Source organism: Notamacropus eugenii, chromosome 2, assembly GCF_028372415.1.
Source record: "Notamacropus eugenii isolate mMacEug1 chromosome 2, mMacEug1.pri_v2, whole genome shotgun sequence".
In the NCBI taxonomy this organism is placed as follows: domain Eukaryota; kingdom Metazoa; phylum Chordata; class Mammalia; order Diprotodontia; family Macropodidae; genus Notamacropus; species Notamacropus eugenii.
Window position 1 is genome coordinate 204376650 of NC_092873.1, and position 20762 is coordinate 204397411.

General features: G+C 37.6%; 1 long non-coding RNA gene and 1 pseudogene across 2 annotated transcripts in view; both read right to left on the reverse strand.

Annotated features, from left to right (window-relative positions):
• Positions 1 to 20762, reverse strand: part of LOC140526729 (uncharacterized) — a 42402-nt gene that overhangs the window by 12078 nt on the left and 9562 nt on the right. The gene's annotated exons all lie outside the window — the stretch shown is intronic.
• Positions 17675 to 18957, reverse strand: LOC140523794 (aspartate aminotransferase, mitochondrial pseudogene; annotated as a pseudogene).

The window sequence follows — 20762 nt, forward strand, 5'->3', positions numbered from 1 at the left end:
AGCCCATCTTTAGTGATGGTTTACTAGGGTTTGGTCAGTGGGCATGCTACAACTTTTTGGAGCCACAGGTAAGAGCTGGGTGAGGGGTAGACACCAAAGGTGGATAAGCAGCCCTGGAACGGGCTTGGCAAACACTCACACAAGAAGTCTTGGTCTACCATAAACAGCCCATAGGTACTTAATAATTACTTATTGATTAATTGTTAATTTTCCTTCCTTTTTCTCTTCCTTTCACCCACTGATATATTTAGGAAAAAACTTAGTCATATTGTCCAGGTGTTTAAGTGTTTATCACTTCCATATATTTGCTCTTTTTTTTTTTGACTGTTATTGGAAAAGTAACAAGAAATCTTGCATGTATCTAAAATAGAAGGGAAGAATTATTTATGAATTTGATTCTGTTTTATTTGTAAAAGAAATAAAAAGTGATTTGCATTTAGCCCAAGGTATTGACATAGCTAAACACAGCTATGAGAGAGACCATAGAACATTAATGGGTAAACAGACTACCTATGCTTGCACAAAACATGTCCATGATGCCTCTTAACCTAAATGTTTTGCTGCTGAGAGACAGAGAGGTGTCAGAGAGGATGAAATGCTGGTCTTAGATCCAGAAATGTCTTGGTACAAATACTCCTCACATTTACTAGCTGTAAGACATTAGACAAGCCAGTCCCCTAGCATCTATATCTTAAAGAAATTCCTAAGGCTTAACTAAGTCCTAGACTGGTCTTGATTTGCATTGATAGTCCCATGCTGAGACATTAGCCTTTCTAATTAAATCACAGGTCCTTTACATGTTAGTATTCTATTGTTGAATAGAGGGAGACACAAGGGTGTGTTGGAAATACCTTAAACTGACCAGAGAGAGCCAATTTAAAAATTTTCAGTGTGAGCAAAATCTATAAATCAGGGCTTGATTTATTGTTCTGTTGATTTCCTAGACTTAAGAAAATAATATATAAAAAGGCAAAAATGTAGATAAAACATGTCAAAACTGTCAATAATGCAGATTAAATAATGCATATTTGTGTGTGTATGTGTGTATTTCTTAGAGCTTGTCATTAAACATCTATCAGCACACCTCTGGGGAGGCATCTATACTCACCAATGCCCACCACCACTAAATAAAATTATGGAAGGATGATGCCTACTGTTCCTTTTAATTTGGAAGAAGTTAGATCTATACAGCTATGTCCCACTAATGAATGAATTATCCCAAAAGGCAACCTGGTACAATGGAAATAGATTTGAAGTTCTGATCCCAGGGTTCCCAGTACCGATCATATGACCCAAGGAGATGATACTAACCTATCCCTGGCCGCACATTTTGTCAAGGAGGTGGGGAGGGAGGGAGGGAGGAAGACAAAACAACAACAATAATTAATACCTAGAAATGAAGTAGGTGCCCTTTGTTATGGGGATGATTGAACAAATTCTGGCACATGAATATAATAAAATATTATAGTAAGAAATTATAAATTTGAAGAATGTATAAAAACACACTTTGAAAGCTGTCCCCCACATGTAGTATGGGTGTGTGGCAGAATGGACTTCTCCAGCCTATTCTTTTTTCCATCCTTCTCCAAGGAAGACTTTAATCCTCCACCAGGAGGGGAAACAGGAGTTAGGGCCAAAAGCTTTGCCACTGTGCTCTCCTCAGAAGGAGGGGATAGCAGGCTAGAATTATATCTATCTTCTGCCTTATATAATATTAGTTTAGGGGACATGGTTTTCAGGCTCAAGCTAACTTCTAATCATTGTTTCATTAATGAGAGAAGCAGGACCTCAAGTTTTAAATGCTAGGCTAGCCTCCCTTCCCACATACCAGCTCTACAATGGCCCACATGGAAATTAACAAGGAAATCCATTTATCCAAGTCAACAACAAAACAGAAAACATAAAAGGTATACATAGGAGACTAGATACCAGACAATACAGAGTGAAGGAGTTCTCCTACTGAAAGTGAGGTAGCTTATCTCAGCCAAGTGAGAGAGTCCCAGATATCGCCCAAGATGGAGTGCCATGAAGTCTCCGGTGTAACAAGCTGGTGATAGTGACATGATAGACTGCCATATTAGCTTCTTCCCAGTCTTTACCTTCAGCAGCCTGAAGTGGGTTTGGCATCATCTATCTTCTCTTTCAGAACTGGAAGCCAGAAGTGCCTGAAGCCCAAAGAGACTGAAGAGACTTCACAAGATTCTGGAGCCTGAAGAAAGTAAAGCTCTCCTCTCTCCCCTCTCATCAACTCTACCCCATCCTTCACACAGGTGCAGGGCATTGATCTCCACCAATAAGGTAAGAATATTTTATCAATAGGCTTTGGGACTCAAGTTACACATGAGAAGACATTAACTGATATAAAATGAAGTAAGAAGACCTAAGGAAAAATATACATAATGGCTGCAATGAGAAATAAATACATAGTCATTTTAAAATCCTAAATGTTGAATGACTATGCTGATCAGCCTTGGTGATAGAGGAGGAATAGGGGAGCATCAGTCTCCTTGTAGGAGAGAGGTGAGGAAATAAATGTCTAGAATGTTTCATTCAACATCAAATGTGGCCACTGTGTTGAGTAGTTTTGATTAACTATTTTTTCTTGTTACAGAGGAGGTGTCAGTTGCTCTGGGTAGTAAGAACAATCCAGAAATGAACATACTGTAAAATGAAAGGCATTAATAAAGCTTGTTTTTTCAATAGAAGTGAGGAGACACTGATGCTCAGTGTCAGAGTTACTATGTTATCTGTTTTGTTTTTTTCTTAACTGTATTTCTTTGTTACAACATAGGATTATCTGAGTGTGGGAAGAGATGGATTAACGACTTTGGTGTAAAAACACAAATGGTATCAATGACATTTTATTTTGAAGAACACTATGACTTACAGTCTAAAACACTGCTAGTTCCAGCTCTGATACTAGTTGTACAATCTTGAGCAAGTCAATTTACTTCTTTAAGACATAAGTTTCCTTCTAATGGTAGTTGATGAGGTTAATTGTGGCTCAGTTGTATCAATTCTACCACCCCTCCAATCAACTCAGTGAGATAGCAGGATATGGGACTTTCAGGTATGCAAACATCTGAAAGGTAAGCACCTCCCACTGGGCTTCAGAGATGGGAGTTAATTTCTAATGACTGATTAATGAAGGCTTAGGGGGATAAACTACTGTCAAAGACAGCACCCCTTCTGTGGTACCTAAGTGATCTGTGAAGTGACTTGCCCCCTTTATTCTCTTTCCTGTTTATATATTTTCTCTCCTTTAAAATTCCAGGCTGGAACCTAGCAAGGTTTTGGGAGAAAAGAGTTCCTCAATCTCTCTAGACAAGAAAATGGTAACTTGCAAGAGGGCAAGACTGAGACTGTCCAAGAAAACAGATATTTCCTAGCTTTCTAAATCTTTATGATTTTTCTTAACCTCAGATATTTCTAGGTAGCTTTGGAAAAATCTTGTTACATCCTTATCTATGAATTGTGAATAATAATATTATTACTTACCTCATAGACTTATTCTCAGGGAAATGCCATACAGTTCTTACAGTAGATAAAAATGCATGGGAGCTATTTGCCATACCTGAAAAAGTTAGATGGCCCTTTAATGGCTGCAAATATAATCATATTTTAATTTTTTTCAATTAGATCTGTGGTTTTATTGGTATATGGCACTTCACATTAGAAAATTCCTTTATGCATTAAGAACAATAACTTCTACAACTTATAATCTTAAAGGTAGTTGGGAATCATCACATAGCCAGCACAAGTCAGAGTTTGGACTTGAACCTAGGTCTTCTTGACTATGAGGGTGGTGGTTCTCTTTGAGCTACAGCAAGCTGACTGCATTTTAATGTCCCACCAAAAACTGATACTCATAAGAATCGTTAGACAAATGCTTCTATTAATGAAAAATTCTCTTGTAAAATGAGTAACCACTTGTAATTTATCCCTTTTTTACATTCAGGAACTCAAACTTTAAGTTTGCTAAGATATAACAGAAAGATGTACATGTGGGTATTTATACATATCACAGACACATATATACACACACATAGTAAGTAGCAGTTATATTTATCTATCCTGTCTCTTAATCTGCCTCTTCTTTTTTCTTCTCCTCCTCCTTCTCCTTTCTCTTTCTCTCTCTCTGTCTCTCTGTCTCTCTCTGTCTCTCTGTCTGTCTCTCTCTCTCTCTCTTTCTCTCTCTCTTCCTCTCTCTCTGTCTTTCTGCATCGATCCAACCATCCAGCTTCCATCCTTCTCTATCCTTCCCCAAAGACACACACCTAAAATGGTATAAAGAGATTCTATATCATATGGCTTTACTACTTGGCTTGGAGCCTGAAAGCACTACAACCACCGGAGAATCCTTATGCAAACTGATATCAGACTAAAACCTACAGCCATTAGTCAAAGGCTGCTGTCACAGTTCAATGATGGGAGCATTTTGATCAGGGAAGAGAAAAAACAAGGCAGTAAATGAAAGCATACCAGGCATATGGAAGTGGTGGCCTTTTTACTCTATCACCAGAGAACTTTGCAAACCCCCCAGAGTTACCAACCAGAACTCAAGAAGAAAAAAAAGGAAATTGACACAGTGGGTGTTCTATTGACAACTGCTGAAAACAAAACAACACATTTTCTTCCCACATAGTTGGCCATTTTAGGTAACAAGCAAGCAGGGAAACATCACCATCCATATTGGGCCTATATCATCACCATCACTGATGCGTGAGTGAAAGAATCTTTTCCACATGAAAAAATGTGGAATGTTTTTTGTTTTCCTTTTCAGAATGGGCATGCCATTGCTTCTGAAAGAAGACATGCTTCTTGGAATTTAAAATTTTGAAACAGTATACAGTAATTGTTTATTTATAGTTGAATGAGTCCTTCATAATGAGTGAGAAATATTATCAGAATCATAGGTTTTTAACATCTGGAAGGAACTGTAAAGATCATATTGTCTAATTCCCTCATTTTACAGATGACAAAACAGAAAATCACAAAAAGCAAATGACTTGCCCCAGGTCACACCGTTAGTGGCAAAACCAAGGATGAAGCCCAGGTTTCCTGACCCTTAGCACCCCATCCTTTCCATTAAAATAGTAAGACAATATGGTATTTTCTTTCTTTTGCTAGCTGTTATTTTCTTACAGAAGACAAGTAGGTGGCACAGTAGATAGAAGTGCCAGGGATGGAGTCAGGAAGACTCATCTTCCTGAGTTCATGTCTGACCTCAGACACTTATCAGTTGTGTGACCCTGGGAAAGTTACTTAACCCTGTTTGCCTTCAGTCTCCTCATCTATAAAATGAGCTGAAGAAGGAAATGACAAACCACTTCAGTATCTTTGCCAAGAAAACTCCAAACAGGGTTATGAAGAGTTGGACATGACTGTAACAACAACCATTTTCACAGTGACAATTGTTATGTTAAATCAAATAAAAGTAAGAAAACAAATCCCTTCTTTTTACACTAGTCTAGAGTTTTCTAAATTTTCCACTTCTGTTATCCTGATATATACACATACATATATATACATATATATGCATATATATGTATATATACATATATGTAAAACAAAAATTAGAAATGTCTTTACCATAACAAGTAGAAAAGGATTAGATACCAAATCCTTTGATGGAAACATTGATATGAACTTGACAGGAAGGGTTTAAACAGAAAACCAGTTCTTTTCCAGATTAAAATAAAAACCCTTTATCTACCCCATCTGCCCCATAAACCACCCTGTAAGCAAATAAAACACATTTTGGGATAACTTGGGGAAATGCTTCTTATTCAGGCTGTATCATTCATCATGTATTTTCCATAAAACCCACTACAAATTAAGCTCTTCCAAAATTATAAAAAGATTAATCAAATAAAATGTAATTATAGTTGAAGAAATTAAAAATTATACCTTGCATAGAATTTGTTTCCCTCTCTTTCACTTTAAAGGTATACTACTAGAAAAAGGAAAAAAGAATTTTTACTTTAACATTTTCTAACCTTCATGAAATACTTGATGCTTTTTACAGGAGGAACAAGATAGTCTTATCTCAGATCCAGTGACAGATAATTTTGTTTACAAAGATTTTAGAGAAATGAAAAATGTTGATGTTCCTCATAGATGCAAGTATGAGCCTACATTGATACCAAACATTAGCAAAAAATATATATATATAAAAAGAGATGTCTTGTTGGATATTTAACAACCAACTCTCTGTTTAAAAAAGTACACGTGACACTCATTTTAAGTTTAACATATATTATTAACATTTCTCTATCAGTTTCTAAAGTCCAGACAATCAACAAAACAATAAATTCATAGCATTTGCCAATCTGCAATGTGTCAATGCCCACACTGAAATTTTAACAATCGGCTCCTTTCTAGCCAGTTTGAGCTGACTCTAGCACTGCCTTGCATGCACAGTCTCAGAAATATAAGGTATTTCTAATGTTCTTTAGATAAAGCTGACCCAGTAGAAATTCAGTATATTTTTAAAGGGTTGAACATGGCTCTGCTGTAGGATAAGAAATGCCTATATACAATGTCAAAGTGTGGGTCACATAATCAGACCAACATGGAATTTTAAAACCTAAACATGGGAATCAAACAAGTATTCATGTTGGCCCTCACTATTTGCCAATCTCTGGAGACAGAGAGGCAATATTTATTATGTTTCAAGGATATCATATTCTATCTAGAGAGATAGTGTATGCACATATACTGTAAGTATATAAAAATGAAGTATATCTGAAATAAATACATAGAGAAAATACACAGTAATTTTTGCACTGTAGTTTAAGCAGCTAGGAGAAGGAAGATCAAGAGTGGTTACACATAATGGGTGGCTTTTCAACTGAGCTTTAAGGCAGTTTAGGTATTCTAAGAGTCAAAAATGAGGAGAAAACACATTCCAGGCATGAGGGGCAGTCTTATCCAAAAGCAGAGAGATGGAAGATGGGATGCTATTTGTGAAGCATAAGAAAAAAGCAAGTTTGGCTGTTCTGGAGATTATGTGAGCACACTATAATGAATTAGCAATATTGTGAGAAGGTAGTTTGGAGGTAGGATGTTAAGAGTCTTACATACTAGAAAGAGGAACTTGTATTTGATTATAAACACAATAAAAAGCCACTGGAACTTGACACACTGAAACCCATGTTATAGTTATGTCACTTTGTCAGCTGTGTAAAGAATGGGTTCAAGAGGATTTGGGGATGGGACACCAGTGAGAAAACTACTGCCATAGTCCAGCTAAGAAATGATGAAGGCATGAAGTAGGGTATTTTTTTTTTATAGAGGCAATCATCATTAAGTGACTTGCCCAGGGTCACATGGTTATTAAGCTTTTGAGGCTGAATTTGAACTCAGATCCTCCTAACTCCTGGGGCAGTTCTGAGGAAGAATTGATAAAATAAGCAGTGCATCCCTTACCAATTAACTGTTTTACAACTCCTAAACCCTGGTTGATAACTCTAAAATTCTAGTATTATGGGGACTGTATGGATTTATGAGAGAGACACTGTTCCTGGATTTATGGTTTTGGGATTTTGCCAATTTCTCTCTACAATTTCAGTATGGCTGGCAAAACACTGAAAGAATTGGCAATGATTTTTTTTTTATTTCTTGACACTCATCAGTACTTATAGGTAATGATGCATAGAAATGTGTACTTTTATGGCATTTTCCAAGTAATATATGCAAGTATCTATGTGACCACATGAACTGCATGTAAAAATAATCAAAGTGTTTTCAATAACACAACACACATATTCCATACCTCACTTATCACATCACGAGCAGGAGATGCCTAGAGGGCTCCTACTCTTTATCACCATCCCTGAAGTCCACATAGAGCTCTTTCCTATACACACTCATTGAACATAGTTTGATCTATTGATAGTAGGAAAGAAGAGAATTAAGGGAGGAAGGCAACTGACAGAGGAATGAGACGAATTCAGTAATTAGGCATGAGGTGTGGATACTGGGACTTGAAAATGAATATCAAAAGAATCACTGAATGATGGATTGGAGGCTGGAAGGTCATCTCCTTCAAGAGCATCTTTTTCACAGATGCACAAACTAAGACCCAGAGAGGTTGAGTGACTTACAAAGAGTCATCCCAGTAGTAAGTGGTAGAACTAGGACTCAGTCTTATGTTGTCTGACTCCAGAATTCTTTCTATTGCAGTACGTTGCCTTTTAATGAATTAAAGTAAACTCATTACATATACTGTAGCCCTTTGCATCTTGATCCTGACCCAAAAGATTCTCAGACTTGGGACAACATCCAAAGTTGTTGAAGGCCCCATGGGAATCCTTTCTGGCATCTAGCATCTGGGCTCTGGCATCTTTATCCATGTGCTCCTTCCAAAGTGATGCCATCAGATATACTGAACTCTGCTTGTACGTGCCACAACTCTCTTAGGCTGCCATTAATTTGGTTCATCATTTACCCCTTGGAAATAAACCTAAGTGCCTCAGTGACTAAATGTCTGATTCATATACTCAACATCACTCATGTGACTAGTTCATTCATGATGCTAACACATTAGCAAATAGGCACAAAACAGCAGAAACATATGGCTTAACTAACGTATGAACATACACCAACATATGTATTGAAATCCCAAAGCATTGGGATTTGAAGAACAAATTCCAAAGCACATTACATGCACATTCATTAGTGATGCCTGGCAATGTGAGTGAACCCTTTTTTCACCTCTTCTGAAATATCAGCTTGGTTTACCACATGCAATGTTAATATGAATCATTCATTCATTAATGGCTAAGATAGTTACCATTTTCACAGAGCTTTGAGGTTTGTAAAGCACTTTACGTGCAATCAACATTTATTATGTGCCACGTACTGTTAGACATGGGGTAGACACATTTTTGTGCATTTGATTTTTTTTAAAGGTGCTATGAGATAATTGCCCGTAAAGCTGAATTTTACATAGATGGAATCTTGATTCTTATCATGATAAGCATCTGTTTATCTGCAGATAGATGTTCAAATATGTTATGTATACTTTTATTATTGTTATTTTATTATTATCATTATTATTATTATCCAGGGCCATCTAAAACTTCAATAGCGGAGGCCTTAGGGAGCATACACAATTTACAGTATTGGAGAATGTTGTTACCAGTCTGAGCCAACCACCAGCTCAGGTGTGGTGCTATATGAAAGAAAGTCTGTGCTTACTGGTAATCAGTCTAGAGTAGACTCTCAGATGTAAGTGTAGAATAATCAGAAAATCAAAGAAGAGTTAGTTTTCAAAGATTCTTATGATTCCCAGGATCCCATAGTCTTGACGTCAAGTCTCCTAAAAGTTTTCTGGGGGGGGGGGGGGGAGGGGAGGAAGGGTAAACTGTCTAAAAGGTATGCATTTGTGGAATGAATTACTTAGAAGGTAGGAAAATATTTTATTTAGTGAAGTATCTTTTCTGTGTTTGTGGAATATGAAATTATATTGAAATTATTTTCAATCAAAGCAATCATATCCATGGTGAAGAAGGTCATTTCAAAGCCGCAAAAGTGAAAGAAAAATGATAAATATGCAAGAATGAAGGTGGTAACAACCCTAACCAAGTTATTCTGCTATTACTCTAATCCCAAAGAATATTTTTTCAAGTATATAATAAGAGATTGAAAGTAGGAACCCGATCATCTCTTATTGTTGCAGACCACCAACTGGAGAATGTCTTCTTAAAAAAAAATCCTGATTCTTAGGTGGTGGTATGTATGTATGGGGGGGGTAATCTTGCACTCAATCAACCAGAATTTATTGCACATATACTAGCACTACTACAAGCATTTACTAAGTGACTACTATGCACTTGGTGCTAGAGATACAAAGACAAACCTGAAGTAGCTCCTGCTCTTAAAGAGTTTACATTCTATGCTGACTGAAGATCAAAAAGGACAGATATCTGGGACTGCAAATTACATTCTAAGGATGTGTTTGATTAAGTTCTAAATCTCAGTAACTGTCACTATACATTGAAAGTTAACAGAGGGATTGAGGAAGAAAGGGATGATAACTATTGAACAGATACTGTAACTTTTTCCATTTCCAAATTTAAGAAAGAAGGATGGTTTGAACACTAGAATCTGGAACTAGTCATTATCATTACAGTGGATTACATACCCAAACCCCTCATTTATAATTTTAAACAATTACTTCTAAAGCTACTCAGTTAGGGTTCAATTCAATCTGACACACGGGAAAGGAGCTGTTTTTATTGTAGAATTAAAGTGCTATTTGTTCACTATCAAGGACATGGTTGGGGTAGGATAGGGAGTAGAGAGAAAGGAGCATTCAGGACATTTTTGCTAAGAAACTTAAACACTTTTATTAAATTCTATCTGGCTCTGGGAAGAAATGATAGATGCAGGTTTCTGGCAAGGGATCTGTGTGGGAAGAACAAAGTCAGGGACTGTGCAGTCCATATAGTACCCACAGTCTCATGCCTTGTTTTCATCTATAGCAGATTGGCCGCTGGTGGGAAGTTTTGCTTTCATTCTGATCAGAAGCAGCTGCTCTAGGCAGATCTTTGGAGTTCAAAGGAACTATGTATATAGTTATGAAAAGTTTCCCTTTCAGACAGCCAGAGTTGAAAACAAAGGTATAGCAGACCTGGAGACTTAGGATTCTAATTGCAGAGATAGATAGACGGACAGACGGATGGATGGATGGATGGATGGTTGGATGGATGGATGGATGGATGGATGGATGGATGGATGATAGACACATACATACTTACTGTCCATCTACTATAATGGTTCCCCTTCTAACCAGGAAAACAAGCCTTGTTTTCCTGGATGCCCTGGCAAACTTGGGGTGTCAAGTCAACAGGGAAGAATATACAAATTAGAGAACACATTACAGACATTTTCCCACTATCTCAAGCAAGTCCTGCTTATCTTTACTGTGAGTTTTACTAATAAGGAAAAGAATAACAGTAACAAAAATGAGCACTTACTATGGTGTTAAGTGCTTTACAATCAACTCATTTGATTCTCCCCAAATCCTGAGAGGTAGATGATATTATTATTCTCATTTTACATATGAGAAAACTGAGGCAAATGGTATCTGAGTGACTTGGTCACATGTTTGAGGCAGGATTTGAACTTGCATCTTCCTGACTCCAGTCTCTGTGCTCTACATTATTTAAGCATCCCCTTAAATTGGATGTTTGGCTATCTGCCTCCAATTAAATTGTGTGGCAAGAGGTATTAGAAATAGCTTCTAAATATTGGTTATTCCCAAACACTAAGCATCCCAAGCCCCCCTTTCTTTTTTAATGGATTGGGTAAGTTTAATACAGCTCTGTTCACTTGCTGTGGTACTGTAGACTCAGGTGTTGTCACTTACTCTCATTTAGTTTGGACAGAGTTACTTGTCTGTTCAAATTCCACTGAAATAGCAAGAGGTATTGTCTGGACCTGCAAGCAGAGGATCTAAGTTGAATCTTGCTCTGCCCTTGCCTATATGACCTTGGGTAAAATACTTCCCTATTCTGGATCTCTGAAATAAAGGGGTCAGTCAGTCAATAAACATTTATTAATAAATCCACAGGCAGTCTGCTAAGCGTTAGGGACACAAAGAAAGGCAAAATATGTCCTCTCCTTTCAAAGAGTTTATAGTATAATGGGGGAGACCACACGCAGACAACTAAAAACAAACAAGCTTTATACAAGATAAATTTGAAATAATCAACAGAGGAAAGGCACTAGAATTAAGGGGGATTAAGAAAGGTTTCATGTAGAAAATGGGATTTTAGTTGGGACTTGAAAGGAAACCAGCAAAGCCAGGAGGAGGAAATGAGGAGGGGGAGCATTCCAGACATAAGGGATAGCCAGTGAAAATGCCTAGAGTTGGGAAATGGTCTCTCCTATGCAAAGAGCATCAAGGAGGTCAGTGTCACTGGATCACTGAAGATGTAGGATTGCGGTAGAGCTATGTAAGATGTAAGAAGACTGGAACCGGGGAGAGATGGCTTTGAACTCCAGAGGATTTTCTTTTTAATCCTGCAGGTGATGAGAGGTACTGCAGTTTATTGGGCAAAAGGATCAGAATTGTGCTTTTGAAAGATTACTGGTAGCTGAGTGGAAAATGAATGAAATGGAACAGAACAGAATGGAATGGAACAGAATGGAATGGAACAGAATGGAATGGAATGGGGAGAGAGATTGTGGCAGGGCCACCAACCAACAGTGGGGTGGCATTGAACTAGATGACTTGTAAATTCCCTTCCAATTCTAAATCTAGGGTCTTGTTACCTGAATTTAAATGGAAATGAAATTATCTTTCTATTAGCTTCTCTATTCTACATATATTAGCATACTTAAGACTAACGTGATCTTTAGTCTTGTCACTGACAGAAGAAGCATTGGACCTTAGGACATCATATATCTTAGAAGCTTAAAAGTTCAGAGAAAAAACTAAATGCACTCCTATAATAAATATTAATCTTCTTTATAAAGATGTTACAGATGTTAAAGGTTGGAAAATTCTTTAGCCTGATATTAATTCAAAGCAGCAGATAGTTCAAATTCTATAATCCCTTAACTCAATCACTTTTCATCCATCTGCTTATTTTCTTACACTAAGGAAATAAGCCTTGCTTAGCCCAAAGCTACAATTTTCTTCTCTCTTCCCATTTTGTTTATAATTAAGTACGTCAAGATTGAAATGATGTGTTTCCTTTAGTAGTTCTATTAGTCCTATGACAAGAATGCCTTAAAAATTATGTGATTCTTAGCACTTGGTGTCCCTTGGCTCCAACTCCCACTCCATCCCTGCTATTGCTACCATACAAGTAGAAGGAACTACAAAGGACTGACAGCCATTGTTTATTCCTATTTATATCATGAGCTGCTATGATCAAAGAGTTCATTATATGGGGTACCACACACTGAGTTAGGCCATTGCTAGAACTGTATTGCAAGCCTATCCAGGATGGTAGAACTTGGTAGGATTACTACTCTGTGCACTTAGCCTATGAGAATCCAGAGTCACTTTTACATTATGGTGAAACATTCTATAAGGACATTGTGGAAGATGTTTTGACCTTACTGGCCTATAGTCATGTAGTTACTCAGTATAAGAAATAGTATAACTGCTCTCTCTTCTCTTTCAATACTCAAATACTTCCATATATATATGTATATATACACACACACATGCACATATATGTACACACGTATATATACATATGTATGTGTATATATACATATATGTGCATGTGTGTGTGTGTATATATATATATATATATATATATGATCTCCTTGGTGTGGCTACTCTCTCAAGAGATGCACATAGAAACACGGTCCTGACTACCTAGCTTATATAATTCTTATTCCTGTCTTTCTGCAAATCTGCCACAGAAGGTCCATTCAGTATCATAGAGGCCTTCCCAGGCAGTTGGGGGGGTGAGGGTGGGGACAGACAGAGCAGGGAAGATGAGCAGTCTGCCCTATGCAGGCAATAAGACTATAGCAATACACTGAGTGTATTATTTATAGAAAACTTAAAAGCAATGATGTGTTCCACACTGAAATCAATTCAGAGAACTTCAACCAACAGTTACCCTGATGGGCTCAGCAACATGTGTTCCTTCTGATAATAAGTTCATAATCGTCAGCCTGTTTAGGGCTCACTTCCTGTCTCCATCCCCTATGGCACTATATATTCTTACATTTAAGCTTTAGGTTTGAAATTTTTAAAAAAATAGTAAAGACCATGACCTTGGACTGAACTGATTGTAAAGACTGTGAAACTAAACTTGAATTACTTCAATTCTATCATTTTATGACTCTCTTGGAGATTTTATTTGTATTTAAAATTAAAATAGTGAAACTGAGTACAAGCTGCCAGATATAATATTGTTATTTGGTAAGTGCAAGTTGTAGTTCAAAAATGAAACATTTTACTAAATTTGGATATCTTTGAAATTGAAATTTATTATTTTTAAATTATTTATTGTTTTTATACTAAAGAATGAATCAATAAAATTAAATTTTACATGGGTGATGCAATACAGTAGTTGCTCAAATTGTACCATTCAGAGCATTTTTAGCTTTGTTAAAACTGACTTATGAAGTGGGATTTTTATAAATCTCTGCCAAACTTATTCTTATGTTTAATACTTTAACTATTTATATATCCATTGCTGCATATGAAGGAAACTTTTCAAAATTAAAATTAATTAAATATTCTTTAGTCAGCTTTAAAGGAAGATATTTTGACAAATCTTACTATCCTGTTTATTGAACATGAATGTAAGAAAATCAATTTTGACTACGTCATTGACAGATTTGCAGAAATTAAAGCTGGAAAACAGAAACTGTAGTGTAATTATTCATTTTCATGGCAGGTCAATATGTGGGCAAAAGTGTTCCCCCTTTGTAAAAAAAATTAATTTAGTTAAAAGAACTTATCTATTACTTTTTCTTTTTTGTACTATATTTATTTCATTTTTCCTATTATTTTACTTACATATATGCATTATATATAATTCAATAAAAAATTTTACTTTCTTAATTTTATATCTGGTCATTGTTATCATTTGTTTTATTTCAAGATTATTACTGAAAATACTTTTGTTCTGTAAGGGGAAGAGTGTTAAATAAAAAATGATCAGTTCTAGGTGCCAGATACAATAGGTATATTTCTTGATCCTCCTCTATTAGGGTCTCTTATGCTATTTTTGCTCCACAGCTCCCCCTTTCAATCCATTTAAAATCCTATAAACCTTTTCTTAGAATAATGTTTTTGGATTCACAAAATAAAATACATGGGATTACAATTAATTTACAGACTTCCAGATTAAGAAGCACAATCCTAGATTAGGGATTCTTAATCCATTGTTTTGTAATGGATCCCTTTGACAGTGTGGAAAAGCCCATGGATCCCTGCTCAGAGTTTTTAAATAACTGAAAGAAATGATAAATTTTGGCTAGAGGTTAGTGAAAATGAAGATGTGAATTTTTCCCTAAGTTCATGGAACCCCCACAAAAATATATATGTGTGTATGTATACATATATGTACATATATGTATGAGTGTATATATACACATACATATATGCATGGACCTTGGGCCTCAGGCCCTAGAAATTTCAACACTGAGGGAATACCCATGAAACATGGAAGCTGCATAATAGTTATCCATCACTTTCACAATTATGACAAGCTCATCTTCTGGCTAATGGCATCCCTAACACTGCTTCTATGTAATTCCTTATTTGTTTTATGTTGCAACCTGCTCAAGTCCACTATATGCACTTCATTCACTTTCATTGATCTTCAATTTCATTTCTTTGAAAATGTGATCTTCTATGACCTTCAGCCACAGGACAGCATCAGATTAATATTGGTATTAACAAAAAAAAAATAACAACCCAGACTTTTGTTTAAAAGAGAAGCTTCAATTCTTGAAAAGAAATACAGTTTCCTAAAAGAAACCTAGCCCTTGTATTCTAGGTCGAGCTCATTTTTTATTTGCTCTGTCTCTCCAAGTATACTGATAAATAAGCTTTTATATTGTCCATTCAATTCAAATTCTAGACAAAACACATTCTTTATCTGTTTGTTTGATGCTTGTCAGGTCCATTCACTTAGTTATTCATTCAAAAAAAATGCTTAGTAAGTGCCTAATATGTGCCAGACAAATGAAACAAGGAGTTGAACTTCCCAAGGGGAAAAAAGTGTACTGGTAAGCCAATGCAAAATAAAATACGTGCAAAGTGAATATAAAGTAATTTAAGTTGAGAGGGTGTTAGCAACTAGATGGTATCAAAACAGACCTGGTTCAGGAGGTGACACTTGATCTAGGTTCTGAAAGAATGTCTCAGAAAAACCTGTCTCATATTTGGCAAGGTGCCATGTGAATCCTCTTCTACTTTTTCTTGTAAAGCCTCATTTTTTTTTTTTTTATTATGCTATCAATCTTAGTCTAGGCTGTGGTAAAAATACAGTAATAGTATCCTGTTTTAGACAAGTCTGCCAGAAACAAATTTTATTGAATATTTTTTAGCTTAGAAAAATGTGCAAATTGACTGCCCATAGCCTTGGACATCTCTCTCTTCCCAAGACAATTTCACGTAATACTTACTGGAATCTCAAATAAGGAAAAGATTATGTTTTTTAAAAAAATATTGCTTGGGGCTAGCTTTACAGAAAAATAGTTACTACTTGTTTACTAAACCAACTGGATTCCTACTTTGACCACTCCCTTAAAAGACTGAAAAAGGTTTTCTTCCTGAGATCAATATCTTAATCCTTGAAGAGAGAAGAGAACACTGCCATTAAGTGGGTTGTAGTGCCAGTCATTTCAGGGAATGGGACCAGAGAAATATTATTTCTTAATCAGTTGAACTCAAAAAGGTTTTCCACATACTTCCATACTACCCACTTCTAAAGTCTACACCTCTATCTTTTGGTTGGCTAAGAACTATTCCCTCATCTATAGCTGTATACGTTATTTCATTATATTTTCTCACTGTCTCTGACTTTTTTTTCCCTGATCTACAATAATTTTATTGTAACAGAGAAACCAGGATGCATAAAGGCCTATGTGATTACACTGAAGGGTGATCTTTTCAAGATTGAAGTTTAAACTCAGTTAGCAACAGAGAAGTTTACAACCACAGCTCAAAATACTCGTCACCCAGGACTGACTGCCCACCCCCTCTACATACTTGTCATAATCTAGCTGTTTATTGCACAACCACATTGATGAGGTCTGGTGAGGAGGTGGCAGAAAGGGGGGACAATTAAGAACTTTACAATGATGCCAACATTAAAATACAGTCACTTGACTGAATTCTCCTCCTCTATCTGCTGCTGAGAAAGGGGAGGAGTGAATATGCTCTTTTCTTAAATTACATTTTACTTAATTTTCCAAGTATATGGATCCTGATAGGAAGGGTTTGAAGTTTAATTCAACAGAGAGAGAGAATCTACAGAAGATTTGGATCTTTGGGTCAAAGGGAAAGGACAGCAATAAAAATGGGGGAGGAGGGGAAAGTTCAAAAAAGTCTTAGATGTTCAATGGTTGATTTACTATATTCTACCTCTCCCTTTCTCTTTCCCCCAGTACATTCCTCTCTACACTTAATTTTATTTTTTGGATATCATCCCTGTTATTTCTTGAAGCCAAGATGCTGCACAACAGCAGCATTTGTGATTCAAGGTGCCTCCATCAGTCATGGGAGGCCAGTAAGAGGAGGGAGTCAGGACTGGACAAGCCTTCTTTGGAAGTTTTTAGCACCACAGACATTTCTGGTGCTTGGGCTAAGTGATTACCTAGATTAAAGCTCTTGAACAACATTGTAATTCCAGGAGATCTAAGACTGGGGGAAAGAAAAGAGGGGAGAGGAATTCTGGTTTTAGGTAGAGTTACTGTAAAGATAAAATATTTCGGAAAAGTTCTGGAGGATGGGTTGGGGAGTTTGGGTTAGACCCATAAAGGTCTAAACACTAGTTTCAGATGCCTTTAGCCTACTCACAGGTCTTGATCTGAGACACTTTCAATGGCTGAGCATTAAGCACTGTGGTTGAAAGGAATTCTCACACCACTCCTATCTTCACCAGCTCAATCATCTCTCTGAATCTCAAACAGCAAAGTGAAGGTGGGAAGGTTGTCTCTGCTTCATCTCACCACAGAGTTATTTGACGACTTTGTGAATGGCATGGGCAAGGTATCCTACACTGCCTGATGTGACCCCTGCTACAGAAATGTGGCCATCTTTTGTCATATAAATGGAGAACTCTTTGATCAGCCGTTCCACCTGATCAGCTTTTAGGCCTGTGAAATAAAACATACCAATCTGGTCAGTGATGTGCTGCCAATTGTGGGAGGAGCCCTCTTTGTTGAGGTTGGAAACCAGCTGGGTCCGCATGCTAATGATGCGATCTGTCATGCCTTTTACCTCTTGAAACCACTGGCTCCTCAGATCAGGACTATTCAGAATTGTGGCAGCAATTCAGGCCCCACTGAGTGGGGGGTTGGAATACATGGGACAAATCAGGATTTTCAACTGAGATTCTACCCTTTTGGCTTCATCAGCATCTTTACAAACCATGGTAAAGGCTCCCATTCACCATACAGTCCCATGTTCTTGGCGTAGGACTGACAAAGAGAGACATTAATGCCCTGATGGATAAAGTGGTGAACAGCCCAGGCATCCTTGTCACCATCCCCACTGGCAAAGACCTGGTATGCCATGTCAAAAAAGCAAAGAGGTTCCTTTGCTTTACCAAAGAGGCTATTTCTTTCCACTGGTCAGGACGAGGATTGACTCCAGTGGGGTTGTGAGCGCAGGCATGTAGAAGGATGACACACTGCTCTGGGATTTTTGAAATGTCTTCTAAGGCTCCAGTGAAGTCAAAGCCACAAATCTTGGGGTTGTAGTACTGATAGCCATTCAATTGCATGCCAACATCCCTGAAGATGGGGGTGTGATTTCCCCAGAATGGCTTTGGAAGATAGACGTCCCGGCTAGATTTGAAGAACCGTTGCAGAAAATTGGCTCCCACTCTTAATGCTCCAGTTCCAGAAATGGTCCGTATGGTGACATATAGTTTGCTTTTCAGAACTTGGTTATTTTCACCTAGGGCCAACTAGACTGATGCCTTGCAGAATTCAGCCAGTCCTGAGATGGGCATGTTCTCTATCCATGTTCTTCCCCACAATTTGAGCCTCTGCCTTATGGACACTTGGAAGAACATAAGGCTTCCCATTGTCATCTCGGTAGACCCCAACTCCCAGGTTCATCTTCTTGCTGTTGTGGTCCCTCTTAAATGCTTCCATAACCCCCAAGATAGGGTCAAGGGGGCCCATCTCTACTTGGGTCCACCAAGAACTGGCTCTGGTGGTGGTGGCTATGCCAAGGCCCGGGTAAAAGGAGGCAGTTCTGGAGAGCAGATGGCAGGATTGCAGCAGCGCCATGGCAAGCAGAGAGACAAGAGACTGCGGGCGAGAGGGAGGGTGGATGCAGACACACCTGTCTCTGACTTTTTGTCTCTGTCTCTCTCTGTCTTTGTCTGTCTCTCTCAGTGTCTCAGTCTATCGCTCTGTCTCTCAGTCACTCACTCTGTCTCTCTCTTTGATAATTCAACCTTTTATATTTAAATAATAACATATCCTTACTATTTAAGGTTTTCCATATCTAACTGTAATATCTACCTTCATACTGGTTTTTGATCATCTTCATGCCTGATCCGTAAGAATTCTCCAGAGACCCAGACTCAGACCTACCTGTCTCTGAGCAAATTATTGCCCCCGGCCTAGTTTATACTTTTAGTTCTGGGGTCAGTTATCAAATTGTCAGTAAAATTTCTGGAAAGGATAAATCAATCAATTGCTTATAATTCCATAACTCATCACAAAGAGCAGTTAGGTGGATTGAATGCCAGGCCTGGAGGCAGAAAGATTTATCTTCCTGAGTTCAAATCTGGCCTTAGACACTTACTAGCTATGTGACCCTGGACAAGTCACTTAATCTTCTTTGCTCAGTTTCCTCATCAGCAAAATGAGCTGGAGAAGGAAATGGCAAACCACTCCAGTATCTTTGCCAAGAGAACCCCAAATGCGGTGACAAAGAGTCAGAGATAAATGAAACGACTGAACAACGATAATCATTCATCATGTTATGATTTCACAGACCAAAATACCCCTTTCTGGCCTTCATTCCCCTAGATACATTCCTCTATTATGGAATATAAGCTCCTTGAGGGGAAGGATTGTATTGCTTTTTGTATTTGTATTCCCAAATCTAAGCACGGTGCCAAGCACATAGTAAGAACTTAACATATTTATTTTCACTAAATTGGAACTTGATATGATATATGGTTTATAGTGTATTAAGGGACTCTTCATTTCTTATTTTCACAGTGAGTAACAGCTCCTCTCCTCTCCCCTCATCCCCTCACCCCTCCCATATTCTCCTCTTCTCTCCTCTCTCCTCTCCTGGGGTGCTCTACCCAAGGGAAGATACACTTCCATGGTCAAAAGCTGCCTTTTTTCCCTTGGGTTTACTGGCTATATTACTTGCTCAAAGACCAAGCCTTAAACCCAATTCACTCTGGAGTTCATAGATTGGGCAACAGGTCCCCACCTAGTACAGAGTGAATGTAATTACTAAATAGTAACTGTTTCTCTTTTACCCAGGAACCCTGAGGGTCTTCCCCTCCCAGTTTGTTTTTGATTAAAGGGGTCATCCCTTGAGTAACTTAAAGAAGCCTATTCATTGAATGGGTGTATCTCACTCAAAGTAAGATTGTGATAAGATCTAAGCCTGAAAGGGCCAGGACCTCACTTTGCTTCCTGGGCGATCTCCTGTTGTCCTGATGAATATCAGGCCACTGGACCCAGATGGCTCAGGAGAAGAAGGTGAGGCTGGTGACCTTGCACAACCCTCCCTCACTCAAATCAAAGTCAGCTACAAGTCATGTTATCATCTTGATATGATATGATAAGACTGAAATGTCTTAAGCTGCTTTCTTTTATACAAAGTGATTGCAAACTGCTATTTTTACATAATTTCTTTTGCATTTTACATTTTTCTGTGACTTCGCTTTTATTGAATGAATAATAAAATACATTTTAAGGGCTATGTGCCAGGTGCAGAACTAACTTCTGGGGACATGAATACAAGAGATCAAGATAGTCTCTGTTCTCAAGGAGTTTCTATTCTAAGGAAAAAGATACATAAAAGAAGTCTACATTAAGGGAAGCTTTCAAAAGGGAAGAGA